The following is a 22,866-nucleotide window of genomic DNA, read 5'->3' on the forward strand; positions in this document are numbered from 1 at the left end:
CTCCAAGAGTGGTTCTCCAACCTCCTGATTGACTCTTTCTGATAAATGCATTTTCTGCTTTAGTTGGTCAGATCAGTTTCTGCTGCTTATAATCCAGAACGCTGATTGATACCAAAACTAGTACCAGCCAGTAGGTAACAGAAAACACATCCTCAGAGAAACGACGGAGGAAAATCCTGAAATTGGATGTATGGACTATGTGGTCCTGATGTCAGGGAGAATCCCATAAGCATGGGAATCTGAAAGACCCCAGAATGTAATGCCATCAGCCAGTTAAATTCTCATTGCTGTTTACCAGGAATGAAATGCCCAATGAAGATAAGTCCTTCTGGGGTCAAGTTGCCAGGTCCACAGAAAACTGAAAGGAACGTAGATAGAAGTCAAGGACTACAGAGTGAGATGTTGGTCTGTCACTTTCCTGGAAAGTTCACTGAAAGAGAGTAACAGTCTCCAAAATTCCCGTATAAAGACATTAAATGAAACAGAGACTGTTTATGACCAAGCTAAAAGAATGTTGTATCTATTGATGCAAAGTGGCTCAGAAAATTATGTCTGTTGAATTCACTCCCATTGTTCTGGGGCTGGTGGTACTCCTGAGAATATACAGGAGGTTTGTAAAAACTTGAAGTACCCCGAATCCTCACCTACATCCTCTGCCAGCCTCCTCCCTGTCAATGAGGCCATCCTCCCTGGCTTGAAGACACTGTCTTCCTTCACCTAAGGGAATTACCTTCCCAAGGGAGCCTACTCTTCTCATATTTCACTCTTTCCCCCTCTTTGTCTCCAAGGACAAATCAGGGAAGAAAAAGAAGAGAAGGATTACAAACATCCTCGTACTCCATTAATTTATATCTGTTAGAACCTTGAGAATACCTGTGGAAATGGATTCGAAGAGGGATTGGTCAAGGATGGATCAATGTGAATTTATTGATGAGTCCCAGAGTTTCTGCATTAAGTATATTAGTCAAGCAGCTGAGAATAGTCCTAATTATTTACTCAGTTAATGAAATCCTGAACTAAATATGGTGTTCACATAATATTAATGTGAAATGGACTGAAGTAGAGAAAGGAATCCAATGATTGAAATAGATGGTCTGGAATAGCCTTGTCTTGTGTAATCTGACCAAGCATATACATTCCCCAATTAAGTTACCAATAGGCCCAGAAACTAGTCATTTTGCCAATGAAATGGCAAGGGGACTGTCAGTGTGTTTGAAGATGAAAGGAATGTTTGGTCAGAGGCACTAGAGATGAGATGAGCCTTTGATTTCAACGTGGATGGGAGAATTCTGAGGTGGCGAAAAAACCAAGTAATATCAGGAAATAGCAAGGGGCGTGGCCGTGGACATGCCACATGGCATATATCAGAATGGTCTGACATACAGGGCTCTTAAATAATATTCAGTTGGTCAGTGACTAGCTAGGTCTAAAATAGATGTGGAGTCCACTAAGATGTTACTTGGTTTGTATTGACAAGAGCAGAAACGCAACAAACTTCAAAGGTAGTGCACAGAGATCTGACTGGAGGCTCCATGAGAGTCACAAGTCCCTTTTTCATTTCTCTGACTTGAGTCAGTTCATAGACCCGGAGATCTTTGAAAGTAAAGATGATATTGAGGAAAGACCTTGGGGAGCAGGGAGGCATAGATGGACCAGTTTTCGTACCTTGGGAGACAGAGGGGCTGAAGGAGCGATGTGAGACTTTAGGGTTATATTTTTATATTTATCATTTATCTAGATAATATTTTGTATATTGTTATACAAATGTTCTGGTATTAACATTTTAAACTGTCTTCCAGTTTTTTTAAAAAGAATTTCAAAGGGATGTTTTCTACTTAGCTCTTCAAGTCTTGAAGATAAGCATATAATATACCAGAATACCTATAAAATGGCCACTCTTTCTTTGTAAATTTCATTATTTACCAGAAATGATCTTGTTTATGATTTAGCAATTTAGAATTTTCTTTTTTGAATGTTGTGGTTACTTAACTCATCTTTCCAAAGGTTTTTTTTTTTTTGAATGCCAGGATGAGTCTGCATTACATTCAGATTCTTACCTATCTTCTCAAATGGAATGTTTTTCTTTTGCATTTGGAGAATATGTTAATTAACACATTAGGCATGTATTTGGTACATTCGGTTGCAAATGCAAACAGTCTAATCTTCTATTCATTACCGTCTTTTGTCTGAATCATTCAAGTGAGTAACAGGTTGCACTGAGACTTCACCAAAATGATTCAGTTATCCTAAAAGTACTCCTTTTGTTTTTCTGGGAAGAGTTATGTATTATGAATCACTCACATTGCATTTTTGTTTCATCATCATGTTAACTACTATGGCAACATTTGAAGGGATGGCTATATTAGTTACTTCACTGAACAAGAGATTCTGGCCACAGTTTCTGTGCTGAACTTAGCAGAGAATGTTTACAGCATCCATAGGAACTAAACATCATCAGAAGTTTTGTACTTTGAGACTTTATATTGATGTTGGAAGAACACTGAAAATGAGTTCCCCTAAAATTGAGTTCCCCTGCCCGGTTACGATTAACCTCTCTATCTAAATCTTCATTCTCTTTCTTGTCCCACACCCTGCCCCCCTCAGGATTGAGGAGTATGAAAGAAAAGGGGGGATTGAAACCAAGCAGGGCCCTCCAGGGTACAAAAGCCCCTCTGTATCACCACTTTGTTTGTAGAAAAAGGATCTAGTCTCCTAGGCCCTCTGCTGAGTTCCAAAGAGCTGACTGAGGAACTAACTAATTAAGGAAGTGAGGGAATGAAGAAACAAAGGAAAAGCAAATAGTTCAGGATAAAACAGAATCCTAGTTCCTCCTCAAGAGATATACCTAACAATCTAATATATATCTTTGAGTTGTTCTGCAGACATTAAAGATGCTCAACCCAGGTGGAGGATGGTGACTATATGCCGACCACAACCACATAGACTCCAGACTGGTTAGAACCAGAAGGTTGAATATTAAGATTCCTGAAACATCCCCCCATTACCTCACCACCAACCAATTAGAAGAAAGACCACAAACTGCCTTTAAAAACCCTTCCCTGAAAGCTGTCAAGGAGTTCCAGTCTTTTGAGCATGAGCTTTCCATTCTCCTTACTTGATGACCTGCAATAAACACTGTACTTTCCTTCACCACAACCCAGTGTCAGTAAACTGGCTTTGCTGCACGGTGGGCAAGCAGACCCGAGATTAGTTTGGTAACACTTTCCTAGGGGAGAGCACAATTGGAGGGCAGAAAAATAAAGTCATTTTTCAAGTGCCTACTGTGTGGTAGGTGCTTTCTCTCAATGACCTAATTTAATATTCCCAACAGTTCTATGGGGTAAGTACTATTGTTTTTCCTTTTGACAAATAAGAAACCCAAGGCTCAGAAAAATGAGTTCATTCCATCATTCATCTAATAAATAGTTATCAACTGTTCTTTCAGCAATATGGACCAAACCTTACAAATAGAATTAGTGAAGCTGACATTTAAAACAAAGTTCAACTGACTTTAGAACCCACACTTTTATATTATATGATTTTTTTCTCCAGGCAACATTGAGTTGTAATGTGTTGTCCCCACTCAGGTCTTGGTTGACAATAGCAGGGTAAGTTATATGAGAGAGAGAGAGAGAGAGAGAGAGAGAGAGAGAGAGAGAGAGAGAGAGTGTGTGTGTGTGTGTGTGTGTGTGTGTGTGTGTGTGTGTGTGTGTATGAGTGAGAGAGAGAGAAATGGTTTGGGGACAGATCTCTCTACATTCACAGCCAAAAAAGGGGTGTAGAACTTACACTACAAGGAAGCAGAATATAAGGTCTAATATGGGAAAGCCTCTTTTCCAAAAGACTATTCTTTCCCTACCTTTCAAGAGGGGTAAAGTCTTCATAAATGTAATGAGAATAAAGTGTTAAACTGCAAACAAAAATGCAACCCAAGGAGTTAATTTCACATGTATAAATGACTCATATTCTTTCCTTTCTTGAGATTTATGCTCATAGGGCAGTGAGGGCACTGGGACTAAAGTGAGGGGGAACAGGGTTTGCCACCCCCAAATATGGCTCTTTGGCATAAGGATTATTTTAGACTGATTAATTTTAAGAAACAGCCAAAGGAGAAGCTTTGAAAACTGAGTAGAATTTACCCTTTAGTGAGAGACATTTACATTTATAAGGGAAATCTCCATCTGTAAGGGTGTTTCCCTCTCTGTACCAGGAGGATATGGATGACTCTAAATCAGTGGAGAAGAAAATGACCTAAATCTGCATAACAACCTTACCCGTGTTTACTGTGATTTCTTGGTCACCTCCCATAATTGACTCCCCTCCCACCCAATGTTTTCTTTTGTCTTTAACTGGAGATGGTATTTAAGGTGGTGACTTGGGCCATTTCAGAGAGTTACTTAGTTCTCTTGTATATCACCCATGTATACAGGAGTATACACGTTATTAAACTTGTTTTTCTCCTGTTAATCTGTCCTCTATTACAGGGGGTGTCTCAGCCAAGAACCTAGAAGGATAGGGAGAAAATTATTTTTCCTTCCCTTTAAAAGGTTAGATTGGGAACTTAGAATGAAAGGCTGAAAATCATTTTGTATCTGCATGTCCTGAAATGGTGCTCAGAGAAAGGAAGGAAGGCACTGCTATCACACTGCTCTCGAACTCACCATGTCAGGGCAAAATTAGGCAATGTGCTAGGTATGGGGATTCCATGGTGAGCGAAATCAAAAGCCTCTGCCATCATGGATCTGGCAATCCAGTGATAGAGACTGACAATCAAATAATAAGGTGATCCCACAAATTAATATAAAATTTCAACTGTTGTAATGACTGTGGAAGAAAGCTCATTGTGCTGTGAGAAGGAATAACACTTCCTGGGCCTGTCACGGTCTGGGAGAATTAAGGAAGATTGCCCTCTAAAGTAGGATCTGAGCTGAGATCTACATCTATCACCTTCTCCTCAGTCTAGCTTCTTTGTATGCATTCTCCATCTCTATGAATGGCTCCACTATCTATCTGTTTGCTAAAAAAAGAAATACAGAACTCATCTTTAATTTCTCTTCCTTCCTCATCTCTCACTGAATCATGAGATTCTGTCTCTCTGTAAGCAAATAGGGTAGGGGGTCCCTAGAGAAAGAGAACGAGGCATGGCTTTCTTGACATAAAAGAAGCCATTTTTGGCCTAAGCCATTCTGCAATCTAAGCCTGGTCATAATGCTTGCCCTTGAACAGGTATCAGTAATGAATGATCTTAAGGGAAGTAAGGAAATGCAGGAACAATGGAAAAGCAATCAAGAAACAATAGTTTAGTGATAAAACAGTCCTAGTTCCTCCTCAAGGGATATACATAACTATCTGATGCATGTCTGAGTTCTGCAGGAACTCAAAGGCCCCTACCCCGGTGGAGGATGGACTAATGACATTGACTCTTGTGATTTTAATCAACTAAAACTTGGACTCTCTCAGCCTTTGCCCCAATTCTATGCTGAATTCTTCTCTGCTCAAGTCCCTCCATGAATATGCATGTTCCCTTAGCTTAAAAATTCCCCAATTTTGCTGTTCAGAGAGACACTATTTTGGGAAGGATTCCCAGTGTTCTCCTTACATGCTGCAAGTAATAATTCTTTCTTCTGATCTTTGACTTCATTTTGTCTTTTGGCTCGATACCCATGAAAAGGTAAACCCAGTTTTTGGGGTAACATCTCTTTATTCAAAATAAATTTTCTCTTTGCCACCTGCACAACCCTTGTCCATGCCACGAACCAACCATCTTTATCTGGACCAACTTAACAGACTCCTAATTAGTTTTTCTGCCTCAGTTCTCATCCTCCTCTTGGCTCTGCCAATCACAGTTTATTTTCCACAAGGCAGAAAAAGTGATGTGTCAGAAACACAAATATAATTGAGTCACCTTATGTTAAATCTCCTGGAAACTCCCCATTGCCATTAGGATGAAATACAGACATCTTAACATGGCTTATAAGACCCTTTAGGATCTGCTTTTTGCTCATTTCTGTAGCCTCTTCTCTTTCTGCTTGCACTGTATCCTCTGTTCATCCTCAATTTCTCTCTCCTGGAATACATCCTGTTCTTTCTTTTTTCATTCCTATTCATCTATCGGGAGCACTCTTCTTCCTTCCTTCTCCTTGCACCTTTTATACCTAGACATCTTATACTAATCTTCTAGCTCTTGATGTTCTGACATCTCTTTCTCTGTGTAAACCTGAGGCCCAAAAACTAGGTTAGGAGTCATAGAACCTATCACACTGGATCATAATTGTCAGTTAAAGGGTTCAGAATGAGCTTCCCCAAAATGGGCCACTTTGGCATCTGGACTACTTTGAACTGAAAGCAATCAACTCCCAGAAGATTTAAGAAAAACATTTACCTCTCCCTTAATTGCCTGAAAGAACTTAGATAGTCTGGTCCAAGAAGAGAACTATCACCAGAGATAACTACAAGGAATATGGGCTAGGTGTGGAGAGCTGGGAAGAGCTCAGCAGGGCCTGCAGAGCAGATTCCTCTCTGCGTCCTGTTGTCTCTGCAGAGCCTGGTAGACATTTACCAAACAGTTGCTCTTCCTATCTTCGTGTAAATTGTCTTCCTCCACTTTGAGGATTCTCACGATGGCCTATAAGCCTCAACTGCCTGAATTCCTTTGGGTCTCACATTCTTATGAGGATCCCGTACGTATGTGATTAAATTTGCTTTTCTCCTGTCAATCTGACTTGTGTCGATTTAATTATTAGACCAGCCAAAGAACCTACAAAGTAGAGGAAAGTTTTTTCTTCTCCCCAACACCAGTTTTCACTTGTCTGAATCGATTGTGACTTGTCTGAGGGTGGGAGTCACATTAATTCTTGTTTACCATGGTAGCTCAAACGCTTAAACAGGGCTAGGCTCATTGTATTTGCTTACTAAACACTTACTGGAAGAAAAAACAAAAAGAAGGGACAAAGCAATTAAGAGAAGATGAAAGGAAAGGAGGGAAGGAGAGAAGGAGGGAGGGAGGGGGAGAAGGAGGGAAAAAGAAGAAGGAAGAGAAGAGAGAAAGGAGGAAAAGAGGAAGGAATCCTCAGGGATAGTTCATTGTTCCTTCCTCATTTAAATGGCTCTGATATGGCATGAGGGGCTTTGCTCTCCTGCCTAGAGCAGCATGATACAGTTAAATTTCTGCAAGAGAAATGTTCTGTATTTGCACTATCTAATACGGTAGTCACTAGCCACATGGGGCATTTGAAATGTGCCTAGTATAATTAAAGAGTTTTTTAATATGATTTTATTTTAAATTTAAATAGTCCACATAGTTACCAGCTACTGTATGGACAGTGCAAGACTCAAGGAACTACTGGCAGAGCCAACCTCCCGTGCTTCATCTGCACAAGTCTTCCCTCACCATTTCTGTTGCCCTGCTGCTCAATACTGTGTTATTCACTGCAGTTTCCCTGTTGCTTTTAGGAATTTCTCTGAAATTCCTCCTTGCCATGCCAAGCAGCATGATAGAATGCCATTTACACTTCATTTTCAATAGTCTTAATGAGGGTCATTTTGGTCTCACAAATACTGGTGAGTGATTTCTATCTTTATCACCAAGAGCTGTTTTTTTTTCCCCGAAAAACACTCGCTATAATGGCAAAATGGTGAAATAAGCCAAGAGCCTCTCAGACTATTAAGCCGAATGCTCCAAAATCAGCTAAAAAAAAGTAACAAAGGTTTCATTTGAACATTGCTCTTCATTCCTTTATTATACAGAGAAAACAACGGGCTTCAGAATAGCAGAAGGCAGGCAGGTAGAGACAAGAGGAAAGCATGAGAGAGAAAAGGAGTACAAAATCTTTGCCTCCTCCCATAAAACTGAGTGATGACTGTCCTACCATTATTGGTATTAGAGAGCCAGCAGGGTGGAAAGGGAAGGGAGCTGGATTTAGGAGTCAGAAGTCTTCTTTCCGTTATACAGACTTGTGTGTGTAAGTTACATAACATCTCTGAACCTCAAGTATTTTTTTTGTCTAAATGGGGGAAAATATACCCACTCTCCTTATCTGGTTAGGTTTTTGTAAGTTTCAAATGAAACAATATATGCAAAAAGGATATGCAGTGTAAGTTATACTCACTGTTACACAAGAGGAGGCAATATTAAAATCTCACCACTTGCTGTCTTCCAATAAAAACTTCAGGATGGAAAACAAACAAGAATATGCTATTTCTATTTCTTAACAGCCTTAGAGCCTACTTACCTACCTTCAGCCATTGAAATTTACCTGAAAACGTATTTCTTTTTCTAACAAGTATCTATTGTTGGGAAGTATCTACTTCCACACTTGTCTTGGAGGCTGGCAGTAATATGGCTTCATATAAAAGGCCACATTGTATCTTGCCGGGTTGGTATGAAGGGAAGGGGCACAGCAGTGGAATTCAAAATTGAATGAGGTCTGCAACGAGGGTGCATCTCTGGGTCTCTCCTATCTCCCCTATTTCCATGTTATACTAACTTCCCTCTTTGAGCAGGTACTTACTTACTCTGAAATGTAATAGTCCATTCTTGCACCAAGGGTTCCCTTTAGCTTTGAGAGATGTATTCATTCAATAAGCTTAATTGAACTTCCAATGCGTGTCTAGCAATATACTCAGTGCTCTATAAAAGGGAAGGAAAGCCCTCAAGAAGCTTACAATCTGGAGGCAGAGCCCATATGCATGTAGATGACACATGAGACAGCATAGTTGAGTGTACTAGGGAAAAATACCACCCCCCAGACTTTGTAACAGCCCCCCAGAGTATTATAACTGGAGCTACCCATTTTTATTGTCATTCCTACTTTGAAGAGAAAGAATATTGACATCCTATGGATGAAAATTCAGATTTGCAAATTTTATTTTCCACACAAATAAAACCATCAGATAATCACAGCCTACACACTAGTTATACATGGAGGATTCCATTAGGTTAGGTCAAACCTAGGTGGCTACTATATTCAACATATATTTCTAAATTGAGTTTAATAAAGTTTAATTATCCATGGTGTAGTATCTACCATGTGGGAAAATTCCAACTATTTTCTGATACATTTCCATCACTAGAATACAGTTCCATTAAATAGATCTAGCATTATTAAAACCTCTATACACAAATTATGACCCAAATGAAATATCACCGATTTCCAAAGGTAATATTTTCCTAGGTAATTTGTACAAAAGCTACATCCACCTAGTCAGATGTGACCCAAGTATACATATAACAATTGCTTCTTGTGTTCATTCACTCATTAATTTATCCATCCATCCATTCATCCACCCATTCATCCACAATAGAAGAAGCTTAATATGGAGAAAGCATAGGTGTTTAGAACTGAGCAGACCTGGACTTGAATTCAGACTCTACTATTTAATATTAATTATGTCTCTGGGCCTCAGTTACTCATTGTAAAATAGAAATGAATATATAAAGTACCTAACCAATATGTCATTGTAGCATTGTGGAGTATGTCCTTGCTGTAAGGATAATTCATAAAGTTTAACTTATAATTATTTAATCTTGATTGAGATGAGGAAAAGTAAAACAGTTATTAACCTTGTACTGGAGTTACTTCTAGAAAATAGTGATATTAATCACATATCCTCCATAGAAGAAGAGAAACGCAAGCCATGTTAATTGTCAGGGCTCAAAGAATGAGCCTTTTGGTTTCCCACGTACTGTGGACTGGAGATAATTTTAGACTGGTGAGCATGAGCTTGCTAGTTAGACATTCTGATTTCTAGTAGGGTAAATCATGTTTCCTAAGTAAATTAAAGTAGTTGAAAACCAAGTCCCTATTTTAAAAATAACAACTTTGGGGGACCACTGAGAAGCTAGTTTTGCTCTGACAGAGCAGCCAGGAAGTAGGGCTATCTCAGTACATGTCTTTTTATTCATGTGGTACTTTGAGAACCAGTTCAGACTTCTCCTTTGAGAAGGAGAAAAGTAATGAAAACATCAGCATTCAGCAGCAACTGAGTCTCAACCCAAAAGAAGTCATCAGCATTTGCTCTGTGTCCAGCTCTGTCCAACCTAAAAAGGCCAAAGACAATTGATACCATTTCTACCTTTTCTGTCTAGAACTTGGCTTAGTATTAATAGATATTTAACTTGATCCAAATACATGATGGACTGGGAGAACTGAAATGGGCATATATGTAAGTGGATTTGGTTAAACTCAGAAGCCATCTTGGGGGGAAAATTAAAGTGCCTAGCAGAATACCTCTACATAGCAGGAACATAGCAGATAATTAGTTTCGTTCCCCAAACTTTGAGCCCCTATTGTGTGCCATGTACCATCCATCCTTGTCCAAATGACACTAGGTCCTTGCTCTCAAGGGGCCTATAATTCAGTGCCAGAGGGATTCACTGAAAGATATAAAGCGAGTTTAATAAGTATAATAAGGCACAACATTCTGTGGCCTCAACAGGAAGCAGGAACGCCCTCAGTGACAGGGAATGGGGAGGTACATTAAGAGAGTGTGTTGTTCTCAGGCATGTGAATGACAAGAGGTTTAGGAAACTCCAGCCTGTGCCCATCTCATGCTTAACCCTGAAACACTGTCTGGGTCTCGGGATCTCTATCAGCAAAGCAGAGCTTGGGAGTCAAACGATGACACAAATCCTGGTTTTGCTACCCTCCAAGTTGTTCCCATTCATTCATTTATTTCTTCACTTGTTCCTTCATCTTTTCATCAAATATCTACATTGTACCTACCATGTGCTAGGCACTCCGCAAACAGCACTAATAATAAAACAGATATCTAGTCTATTCTTGCAGAGCCTATGATAGATAATAACAAGTGAATAAGAATAATTGGAATCAATGTAACAACAAAACCCCATAAGCATGATTTTGCAAATCATAATGCAGCCCATGGAGAAGGAGAAAAAGGGAGTCCTGAGAGAAAATAGAGAAAACCTTCTTCGGGCATTAGCTCCAGGAACTAATGTTCACATTGAGGCATGAAGGCATAAGGGGAAAGGGAGTGAGAAGAGTGGGGACAGAAGCGGCAGGGAGAGCATCTCAGGAAGGAGGAGGAGTGTGTGCTAAAGTCCTGAGGTGGGGGCAAGGCTTGGCAGGTTGGAGCTATTGAAAGGCAGCCAGCAAGGATGTGGGCGGGGTTTGTTATGGAGAAAGCAGTGCAAAAACCCTCGCTGGCAACTCATTTACATTCATTTCAACATGTTCTCTGGGCAACTCAAGCGAGATGAGTATCAGAGTTCCTGAAGTAATATGAACAGGGATGGGGTGCATCCCCTCTCTAACCTCTGATTACTTTCCCTTGCTCACTTCTACCTCTGGTTCTGCTTTTCACTGGGCTCACCAGCCAGGTGGTGCCTCAAAGCCTGTGCAGCTGCTACTACCTCTGCTTGCAATGCTTTTTGCCCAGATCACCCATGGCTCAGTTCCTTACCTTGTTCAAACCCTTGCCTCCCCAGTAAGGACTTCTCCATCCATGCCATCTACAATTGCATCTCTCCAGACCCTCCGCATACTTGCTATATTTTTCTCCATTGCATTTATCTTCTTCTAAAGAGCTGTAAAATGTCCTTATTTATTCTGCTTAGCCTCTCTCCTCTAGAAAATAAGCTCCAGAAAGGCAGAGATGTGAGTCTGTTTTGTTCACTGCTGTAACTCCTATCTTCCAGAATAGTACCACAGTCAACATTCAAAGCTATTTCTTGAAAGAATCTCATTTAATCTTCACAAGGCAACATGTAATGACTAGCTCAAAGGGGTGGTGTATTAGCTTTCATAAAGTTACAAAAGTCATTTCATTGACAAATTAAAATCTTGTATTGATGAAGGCAATAAATACCCACAAAATAAATTCAAATATTGTATTAATAAGTTTTGACAGTTTTTCCATCTCATGAAATGAAAATCACATAATTTATTAAAGTTAGTAATTTCTTTCTGCTATTAATCATATATTATTTGCACTGTGATAATGTTATGTCCGTGGATTACATTTCAAACTGAAATTCAAACAGAGAGTATTAAAATTTCTCTGTGAGATTCAACTTTCTTCTTAAAAATTGCTATCTCTTGTCTTCTGACATTATGGTATGAACTGTGGATTTTAATTAATTATATATTCAAATAAAAAAAGAAATTGGTCTTAAAAATATGATTCATTTTGCTGCCATTTTAAGTATAAAAAACAGAATGCAAGCGGAGAGTTTTTGGGCTTTTGACTATTCTTTAACTCTGAGAGGTAAAATGCAAAATAGAGCAAAACTGAAAAAACAAAAAACTAGCAAGACAAGTATGTCTCCTTGCCAAAACCATGGTGTTTAAACTTCCCAGTTTTGGTATTCATTTTAACTTGATGCTTTCTGCCAGAAGACTCTTAGGCTGTGGGATGGCTGGGAAGACCTTGTATGAGCATTTTAATTAGCTAATTATCTGATAATATAAGGTAACACCTTTATTCTTCTATTGAACTCTCAACTCCTCCCTCTGTGAAAATGCTGTACTTTTCACCACCAGGACAAAAATCCTCAGTCATCCTATCCTTCTGGCTCTACTCATATCAAATTGGATCTTACAAGTCCCCTTCCAGAACATAACTGGAGGAGTCAGGATGTCAACCCAGCCAAATCAGCTAAGGGAGGGAGTGTTCATAGGTGGGATCTTGAGTCTGTGGAGTGAGAGTGAGTAAAAGCAGAAGTGAGGGGCAGAGCAAATGACCTCCATCCAGGGAAAGAGGTCATATGCCTTTGCCCTTGACTCTGAGGCATTTGGCTGTACTGGAGTATGCAGATACATGACTTCCTGGATCCAACCTTGTTGTTGACATTTCCTTAGCTTAGTTTAAAAGGATGGAACACAGTGATCAGACAGGACTTGGTGGGCCAAGTCAGGGAAAAGCATCTTTCAGAACCATAGCATCTGTCCATCCAGAAAACTAGTGAACTGTATCAGAATGATGGAAATTAACCTACGAAATGTCAATGCTAGCATTTCTTCATAACCTGATCAAGAACTCTAGCAATGTGATGGTTTGTTGATGTGTGACAATCTTTTCTCCAGTGATATAAATATTCTGGTAGCTCTATCTTTATGTAAACACTCTCCAAGCGATATACAACTCAGTACCTTACACAGAGTAATCCCCTGGTGTGTGCTTATTGATTGACTGATAAATGAATGAACTGGTGACCAACAAAGGAATATCTCTCTCCTAGCAAATATCAGCCTTTTACTCTGAAAAGCAAGTAACGAAGCTGAGAGCTAGCATTTTACAACTTAGTTCTTCTAAAGGCTTTTGATAAAACCTTTTTTTTGACAAAGGCTTTTAAAAAAATACTACAACATATATTAAAAATAAGACAGAACAATTTAGCAGTAATAAAATAATTTTCTTTCAGTGCCATATTACCAAATATGTTTAAAATATAATTTCTAATCTTATGTAAACATTGTGGACATTAACATATCAAAGAAAGTTTATCATGTACAAAGTCTCCTCTTCGCTAATTCTTTTTTTTTTTATCATATAGTAAGCGCCATATAGGTAAGATAACTAACAAGCCCACCTGTATCTCCGCTTCTGTTCTACCTCCCATAGGAAGTGAGGATGTAGGAAATTCAGTCCTAGCTGGGCTTCCATGTGCCTTGCGTAACTCATGTATCCATGTGCCTTGTATCCATGTGCCTTGCGTAAATCACTTAATATCTCTGTATCCATGTGCCTTGCGTAAATCACTTAATATCTCTGGAAAGCTGAGTTTCGTCACGTGTAACAGGATGGGAAGAATGCCTGCCCTGCCCACTGCCCAGATAATGTGGAAAGTGCTTTGAAATGCTGAAGAAGAAAACAAATGTATTTATAAGTGTAAAAACTGCTCACAAGAAGTATCACCAAGAGAGGCCCTTCCTGCTACCTTAGAGGGCCTCTACAGCTGCAAGTCTCCACCCAACTTCTCACCAGAGAGCGTGGGAATTTCTAGGGAGATGGGCCTCAGCTGGGATCAAAAGGCAATAAATGTTTCACCCTCTAAATTCACAGGTACAACCGGTATTGCTCTTAATGTGTCTGCTGTGTTACCACAGAGCTGACCAAAAGGGTTTATTTCAGAGAAATCAGTTCTGAAAGTCCCACCTGATGCGCCTATATAGAGAAGGCTGAGGCTAGGGGGTGTACCCAAGCTGAGACTCATGGGCTGAGTTGTGTCCCTTCCCAAATTTATGTGTTGAAGTCCTATCTCCCAGTACCTCAGAATGTGACTGTTTCTGGAGCTTGGGCCTGGACAGAGGTAATTAAGGTAAAATGAAGTCATTAGTGTGGACCTTAATTCAACATGACCGGTGTCCTGAGAAAAGGAATTTGCACACAGGTACAGAGGGAAGACCATATGAGAACATAGTGAGAAGGTAGCCATCTACACCAAGGAGAGAGGCTTCAGAAGAAACGAACCCTGCTGACACCTTGATCTTGAACTTCTAGCCTTCAGGCTAGAAAACTTGGAACTTCTAGCCTTCCAGTGAGAAAATAAATTTCGGTTGTTTAAGCCACCCAGTCTGTGGTATGATGTTATGGCAGCCCTATTAGACTAATACACTATACCTTCACCTTTCTCTCCCCGTGGGAGAAGAGGATACATTGGACTTAGTACCCATTTCTCCTGCAAAGAATGAGCCCAAATCTTTCCTCCACTAGGTAGGGTCAGTGGTCACTGACCTGAAGGTTGCTGAGTCACTGAATCTGCGGGGTACCTGATTCTTTGATGCTGCCAGTATAAGGAAGGGTGGCAGGAGTTAGGGGGTGAACCTGGGAGGGAACCATCCTCTGCTTGTTGTGGGGAAAACACTTAAGTCTCCTGTGGGTTGAGTGGATGCTGCACAAAGCCTTCCCCTAGGAGGGCCTCCCACTAGAGCAAGGGGACCCGTTGCAGGAGACCTGGGGAAAATTCACTACTGGGAGGATGAAGGTCAGCAAGAAGCCCAGCCTTGCCAACTCACTCATGCCAGGGAACAGCCCAGGAAAATGCCCTCACCTGCAGGAGCCCCTGAACAAGCCACAGGTGAGATGCCCTCCACAATTCAGACTTAGGTGGCACTGGTGACCAACAGCCAGTTAAGAATAGACATAAAAACTGTAAAAAAATTAATAAACAGAAATCTCAATGAAATAGAGTTGGGAGACCAGAAAGGGGAGCTCTTATGCCTGCAATGTTAGCAGAGCCCAACAGGAATTAGAGTCCTTTCCTGGCAAGGACTCAGCCAATGAAAAGCATGAACTCTTCATTTACTATAGCCCTCCCCGCTTCCTTTTCCTCCCTATGAAAAAGTTCTCCTTCCCTTGCCACATGAGAGTTTGCATGATCCTCACCATGGTTGCAGACCCTGAACTGCAATTCTTTGCTTATCCTGCATAAACCCATCTTTGCTGGAGAAATATCTGAGTGTCTATCTATTTGGGTCAGTAAAGCTACAGCAACCCGCTAAAAGGGGATGGTGAATTTGGAGCTGCCACCATATTGGCCATCAGCGAGAGAAAGTGTTTTTCCTCCTTGCATCACCAGGGGAGACGGTTGGAAGGAGCAGACTATATCCTACTAACAATTCTGACGATAATTCTGCCATGTAGGTGGGTTTTTCCCACCACCAAGCAATTCTCCAGCACCAGCTGGGTGGCCTACAATTCAACTCAATTCTAACACTACTTGGAGAGAGCATCAGATCCCACAGGCCAAGGGCTCAGTACTATAAGACAGCGCTCTCTCATCCCCCTTGAGACACCAATTGCATGCCCAGGCTGTCACCTGTGTTTCTAACTGAGCTGCTGTAAATGGGAGGTTCCTACAACCCCCTCTTCAGGTTTGATTAACTTGCTAGAGCAGCTCAGAGAAACATTTTACTTTACAGCCAGATAGAAGAGACGCATAGGGCAAGGTATGGGGAAAGGGCATGGGGCTTCCGTGCTCTCTGAGCAGGACACCCTCCCCAAATCTCCACATGTTCACCAACCTGCTTCCTTAGAGTGGAACCTGGAAGCTTTCCGAACGCCGCCCTTTTGGATTTTTAGGGAGACTTCATTAAATAGGCACGACTGATAAAATCATTGTCAGTTGGTGATGGAACTCAAACTCCAGCCCCACTCTCCTCCTTGGAGGTCAGAAGGATGGAACTGAAATTTCCAACCCTCTAATCATTTAGCTGGTAGCCCTGGCAACCAGCTCCCATCCTTAGGTTACCTACAGGCTTTCCAAAAGTCATTCATTAACATAACAGAAGCCACCTTTATTGCCCTCTTCACTTCGGAAATTCCAAGGGCTTTAGGAGCTTTGTGCAAGGGTCAGGGTCAAAGAACAAATCTATAGTTCTTATTATAAATCACAATATCACACCTTCTTTAACCATACCTTCCCTTTTCCCAAGTAGCTTCATCCTCCCAGTTAGGTCCAGGAAGGGACAAGTGGTAACATTTTAGTAATAAGACTGGATTACAGAAACCAATGGACCGGCCTAAATTTTAAATGGGATTGAGGAGGCAAAACAAGTCCTTTTGGTCAGAATGGGAAATCTGGGGTCTAAAAAATGAGCAGTCTTGAGGCTTAAGGGATTTGCATGTTGTATGTACCTGCTGTGAGGCTCTGAAGTCAAATACCTCTTAAATGAAGTGTAGCAGAGTTGCTTGGCAGGTATTTATTCAAACCTAGGGAATCCTCTTCCTCCCTCAGTGTTTTCTGCAAAATTTTATAATCTACCTCACCCTCATAATCCCATTTCTAAATTTTAATGTTGTCTTTGCCAGAAAGAGTGGTCTTGAGCGAGTCACTTACCCTCTCTGGCATGGCCTCATCTGTAAAATGAGAATCACTGACCTAAAACAAAGAGGCTTCCAGTTATTTTTCCTGCAAAAATGGGTGTATTGGGGATCAACAAAGAACTGCAGTTGAGTTCTGCAACCATGGCTAGCCATGTGCAAATCCCCCCAAAATTGGAGGGGAGAACTCCTCTAGGGGGAAAGGAAGTTGGGAAGTAAACAAAGAGTTCACTGGAGGAATTGAGAGTCTGAAGTATAGTGGCTTTTCATTGGCTGAGTTGTGGCAGTCCCTCATTGGCTGACCTCTTGCCGGGCAAGCAGCGAAAGCCTTTCTTCTTCCTGCTGGGCTCTGCCATTGTCTGGGGGCATGAGAGCTGCTTCTGGCCTCCTGACTCTATTTTGATTAAGGTTTTTTTTTATTCATTTGTACACGATAATAATACCAGCTTGCAGGGTAGTCACGGAGAATAAGTGATATAGAGCATTTAAGATCAAGTCTGGTACGTACTACATACTTGATACATGACAGTTACTATTATTATTATTAACAGCAATACTTATATGAGTAAATCCTACATTCTAGGAATAGTCATCTATCTGTGTTAACCAAACAGGGATGCTCAGGCCCCCAAGCAAGCTGTCTGTCTGGAAAACACACTGGCACTCATCCTAGAATACATATCCTGGGGTCATTATCGAATGTCATCCCTTCTGTGAAACCTTTTTTAACCGCAACTTTGTAACCCCTTCATCCGCTTCGCAACACTACAGAAGCCGCCTTTTACCCTGCTGGGCTTTGTTCAGCCTGCTGTAAAAGGACTTGGCACGTGAGCCTTTCTAGCTAAACCTCAAGCCCTTGAAGGGTTAGAGCTATCGTTTAACTCAGTTTTGTACCTGGTAGTTTGTCAGCGCTCAATGTTTTTTACCTTTAATTCAGGGGTTGACTGCTGTATTCTCACCTACAAATGAGGTTTCGGATGATACTCTGAAACAGTTGTGTCAGAATCATCCAGAGAGCTTGTTAAAGACGGGAATAAAGACACAGACCTACTAGAGAACAGACTTGAGGATATGGGGAGGGGGAAAGGTGAGCTGTGACAAAGCGAGAGAGAGGCATGGACACATATACACTACCAAACGTAAGGCAGATAGCTAGTGGGAAGCAGCCGCACAGCACAGGGAGATCAGCTCGGTGCTTTGTGACCATCTAGAGGGGTGGGATAGGGAGGGTGGGAGGGAGGGAGACACAAGAGGGAAGAGATACGGGAACATATGTGTATAACTGATTCACTCTGTTATAAAGCAGAAACTAACACACCATTGTAAAGCAATTATACCCCAATAAAGATGTTAAAAAAAAAAACTCAGGCTCCTGGGCTGCACCCTCAGGGAGTCTGACTCAGCCAGTCAGGGAGGTACAGGGCTTAACAATCACCCACCCCTCTACAGTTGCTTACTATGTAAGTGATCTTCCCACCGTCTGCTCCCGGCCCTGGGATTCTATGATTACTGCGGTCAGATTACTAACATCTTGAATGTGCCCTTTGCTCATTTCCCAACTGAGCTCTTCAACTTGCTTTCGATTATGGGAGAAGGACAAAAGGTTTTGCTCCTTTGTTCCCAATGTAAGAACTAATTCTTACTGAGAATCAATTGCTCGCTGTGGAGCACAGGAGTATTTAAGCACTCAAATCAGTTCAGCGTTGATGAAGCATTCCTTGAAATTATTTCAGAACCCACAGACAAGCCTATTTTTTGCCTAAGAATGGCCTATAAAGCATCGTCTGCTGTACTCGCGGTACAAAATTGTCTTCCCGAAGCTTTCGGGTTTGTCTTCTAGCTCCAAAGATCCGTGAATAAAATTCTGTGAGGCTCACACAGCAGATCTCCGACCTACAAACCTTGCCTATCAAATCTAGCCACTTTCTCAGTAATGGTATTCTCCCTCCTCCAACCCAAGTAGCAGTATTAGAAGTGCTACTCTTTTTTTTTTTTTTTTTTGCGGTACCCGGGCCTCTCACTGTTGTGGCCTCTCCCGTTGCGGAGCACAGGCTCCGGACGCGCAGGCTCAGCGGCCATGGTTCACGGGCCCAGCCGCTCCGCGGCACATGTGATCTTCCCGGACCGGGGCACGAACCCGTGTCCCCTGCATCGGCAGGCGGACTCTCAACCACTGCGCCACCAGGGAAGCCCAGTGCTACTCTTTTTCAAACAAATGAGGAATAGCTGCTTTAAAGATGTACATCATGTAAGAGAACACAGATTAGAATAGTCACAGGTGTTGAAATAGAGATTTCAACGTTTTCATTTTACCCATTTCTCATTCTCTGAATAATCCAGCATCCTCTGACACTACCCTACCCCCAACCCCGCCAAGACTCTATGCAGCTAGAGAATAGAAACAAAACATAAAACCCTCTGGAGAAGGATCTTAGACCTGTGGTCACTGGGAAGAAAGGGGAGAAGTAAATGAGGCAGGTGGCTGGTGGCTGGTGGTGGGAAAGTTCTGTTTCTCCTTGGCTCCTTCCATCAATCAAGGAGGAAGACTGTTCCTATTTCCCTTCCTCGCAGAAAAATGTAGGAGAAAAGAAATTGGGCACACTTCCCATCCTCAACTGGATTGCTGGCAAACTCTGATGAATTATCCTGGGGATATTCTAGTTGAAAATCCAAACTAAATATGCTACTTCAGCAAGTAAAGTTAGAAAAAGTAAACAATTTAATACACTTGCAAGAATGCTTGTTAACAGTGCCCCATCCCACAATAAACACTAAGTATATTTCTTCCTTTAAACCTGTAAATTATCTTTGCTCATCTGTACATACTGGAGGATGTTCTAATTCTGACCATCATATTCCAGTGCTACCTTCTGCCAACTTGGGTTTCTTGAGAGACAGATCATACAGAACCCTCAAACACATTACAGTTATTCTTAAACATACTTTCTTCCCCTAAGTCCTAACCCTTTTCTAGCCTGATGAGCTAGAAAGGTCCATGTTGAAGAGTGTTGACCTCTACATGGCACACGCACCATCATTTCTCATCCCATGGCAAAATTTTTCTTTTTTAAATTAAAAAAGTGTTTTTGAAACATCATAGATAGAGATTTGTGTGTGTGTGTGTGCATACTGATCTCAGAGAAAACCGCTGTTCTGACTTTTTTCCCCCACTACTTAAGCATTTTATTTTATACCAGGTAAATTAAATAATTCAAAAATGTCTTGCTCCCCTTCTGCCCATATTCCATCTCCCTCTCCACTTTTCCTTCCTGTGGATTACTTTCAATAAATTTGTGGGCTTGTCAAATTCTAATTCTCGAAGCTATTGCTTACATGTATGTTCTTTCAAACAGCTCTGAAGCGTTGTCTCATTTCCGGAATTCTATCTTCGGTTAGCTCTCCAATGTTCTCAGACAGGAAGTGATGTTAAGGACATAGTCTAATTCTCTAATTCCTCAGACTGATGAAGCACATGGGAAAATGTTGTACTCAGGATGTACTTCAACTAAAGCTTTCCCTACAGCGTTATAATCATGCAAATACTATTCCCGAGGATGACTGTGCTGTCCACTTGTTTTCTGGTGGTGACTGTATGCTGACAGCTATCACAGTTATTATGTGATAGTTATTTTCTTCCGTCTCCTTATAGCTTTATACCTAATGTACATATCTAAACAACCTAGTTTTGCATTGCCTGTTTTTGACCTTTACACAAATGAAAATATATTGTGTTTTCTTTTGAGACTTGCTTCTTTTATTCAGTATAATTTTTGTGAAATGTTTTCTGTTGATGTGTAAAGCTATAGTTCATTTAGGGCCATCTCTGTATACTATTCCACTAAATAAATTAACAACAATTTAGGTGTCAGTTCCGCTCTTGATGGGCACTTAGGTTGTTTCATACTTGAGCTATTACACACAATTCTGTTGTGAATGTTCTTATATAAATCATTTGGTGCCCATTGAAAGAGTTTTTCTAGGGTAGATAGCTAGAGGTAGGCTTGTCAGACCAGAAGATATACACATTTACTTTATGAGGTAATGTCAAATTGTTTTCCAAAGTGGTTGAACCAATTATACTCCAACCAGCAGTGGAAGAGAGTTCCACTTGCTTCCATCCTTGCCAACATTCTCTCCAGTCAAACTCAGTGCTTTTAATCCTTCTTAATACAGCACTCAAGGCCATTATTACAAATTTACCAAAACTAACATATAAGGTAAAACCTGTTTATCATCCCCTTCATTTCTCTTTCTTAAACCTTAGAGTCCAGAGAAGCTTCACCTTGGCTTCTTAGCCTTCCAGAGCCAAAGGCATCCCGTATAAAAAAGATCTACCCAGTATCCAAATACATATCCTCAGGCTTAAGATGAAAAGACTATAGGAAACATGTTTGAAAAAAGAGTAAGAGAAAAAATTTTTAACAATGCTTTCCATCTTCCAACTAAAATATTTCCTTTTCTTATTATTTCTAGGATGCCTCTTTATCTCTGCCCAACTTATAATGTAATCAGTGAGATAACAGTGGGAAAAAGTGGAGACAAAGAGGGAAAAAACTACATAAAAATTCAAGAATTTTATTTTCAGCAGCAAAGCATCTGCAGTTTTTCAGCCTTGCATGTCACAGAAGGTACTGAGGACTTTCATGATTTGCAAGGAAAAGGGGCTCTGAGGGCTCTGAGTAGCAAACGAAATGTGGAAGAATTAGGATGAATTTTCCAAATATATGGCCAAGGAGTCCAGGCTTCAGGTCCCTGAAACCCAGAGCAACCTAATTACCAAAGCCCAGGGGGGAGCAGCTCCTCCCTCTTTTCCAGCAGAACAGAGAGGTTATCCCCATAAAAGAACAATCTCTGTGGTGCAGCATGTGGGCCTCTTGCCTGTTTAGGATTAATAAATGAATTGCCTACACTGTACCCAACCCACTTAGTGATTCTCTGGAAGGGCCAGTCCTTGAACTCAGTGTGTGACTTGGGAAACTCACTTAGCCACAGTTACCTCACTAGTAAATAGTGATGTGAGGCCAGGTGATTTCTGACATTCCATTGTACTTTCACATTCTTTGATTACTTTTCATATCTGCAGCTTGAGTGTTCCAGGTCAGACTGACATCCTAATCTAAAGTGTGTTTTAGGTAGGTCACCTATAATTATTTCTAAAAGCATTTTCTATAGTTCAACCATGCATTTGTCTGCTTAATCTGAGGCTCATGATAACCAAGTAGATAGCTTAATAAAGCACAATTACTACTGATTTCTTTACTCAGCTGTCAGTCTCTGCATTGTGGCTTTGAAATGGGAAAGGGTAGTTGCAGGTACTATGTATTGGCTCCCAGCACCATTTCCTCTGCTTCATTTTGACAGACCCTCATTTGGGAGCTTCTGCAATATGCCCAGTTGGAATCACATAATCTCATTTTCTTTCATGATTGCATTATGGGGGTGAGCATATGATTCCATCCTAGTCAGTGAAGCATAAGGAGAAGACTGCTGGGTATTCCTAGAGATGATTTTTCTCTCTGATGAAAGATAGAGGTATAAAAGGAGATGATCCTACCCTGCCACCTCTTCCTTCCTGATTTTAGATTTTGTCCTGTGAGGACATAGTGTTTAGAGCTGCTCTAGCTATTTAGCAACCTGAGAAAAGGCATGATTGAAATGTTGAAGATAACAAAGCTGAAAGGGAAGAGAAGTTAATGACATTATTGAGCAGCTAAATTGTCCCTGGAACCACTGAGCTACAGATCTTTTGCTATGTGAGACTAATAAACCTCTATTACTTGTTTAAGACACTTTTATACAAGTATTCTTACACATACAGCCTAAGAGGCACTTCCTCATACAAGGGTCTAAGATGACTAAATGACATTGCTTTGAGGATGTGGATGCCTTCAGACCTCCCTCCTGGAGGAAACACACATCAATAAAATAAAGCACATATATGATAAACTGGAGCTCACATCATACTCAAAGGTGAAAAGCTGAAAGCATTTCCTCTAAGATCAGGAACGAGACAAGGATGCTCACTCTGCAACTGTTATTCAACATAGTATTGGAAGTGCAAGCCCCAGCAATCAGAAAAGA

This window comes from Monodon monoceros, unplaced genomic scaffold (assembly GCF_005190385.1).
Source record: "Monodon monoceros isolate NGI ecotype Baffin Bay Population unplaced genomic scaffold, NGI_Narwhal_1 Super_Scaffold_4, whole genome shotgun sequence".
Lineage (NCBI taxonomy): Eukaryota > Metazoa > Chordata > Mammalia > Artiodactyla > Monodontidae > Monodon > Monodon monoceros.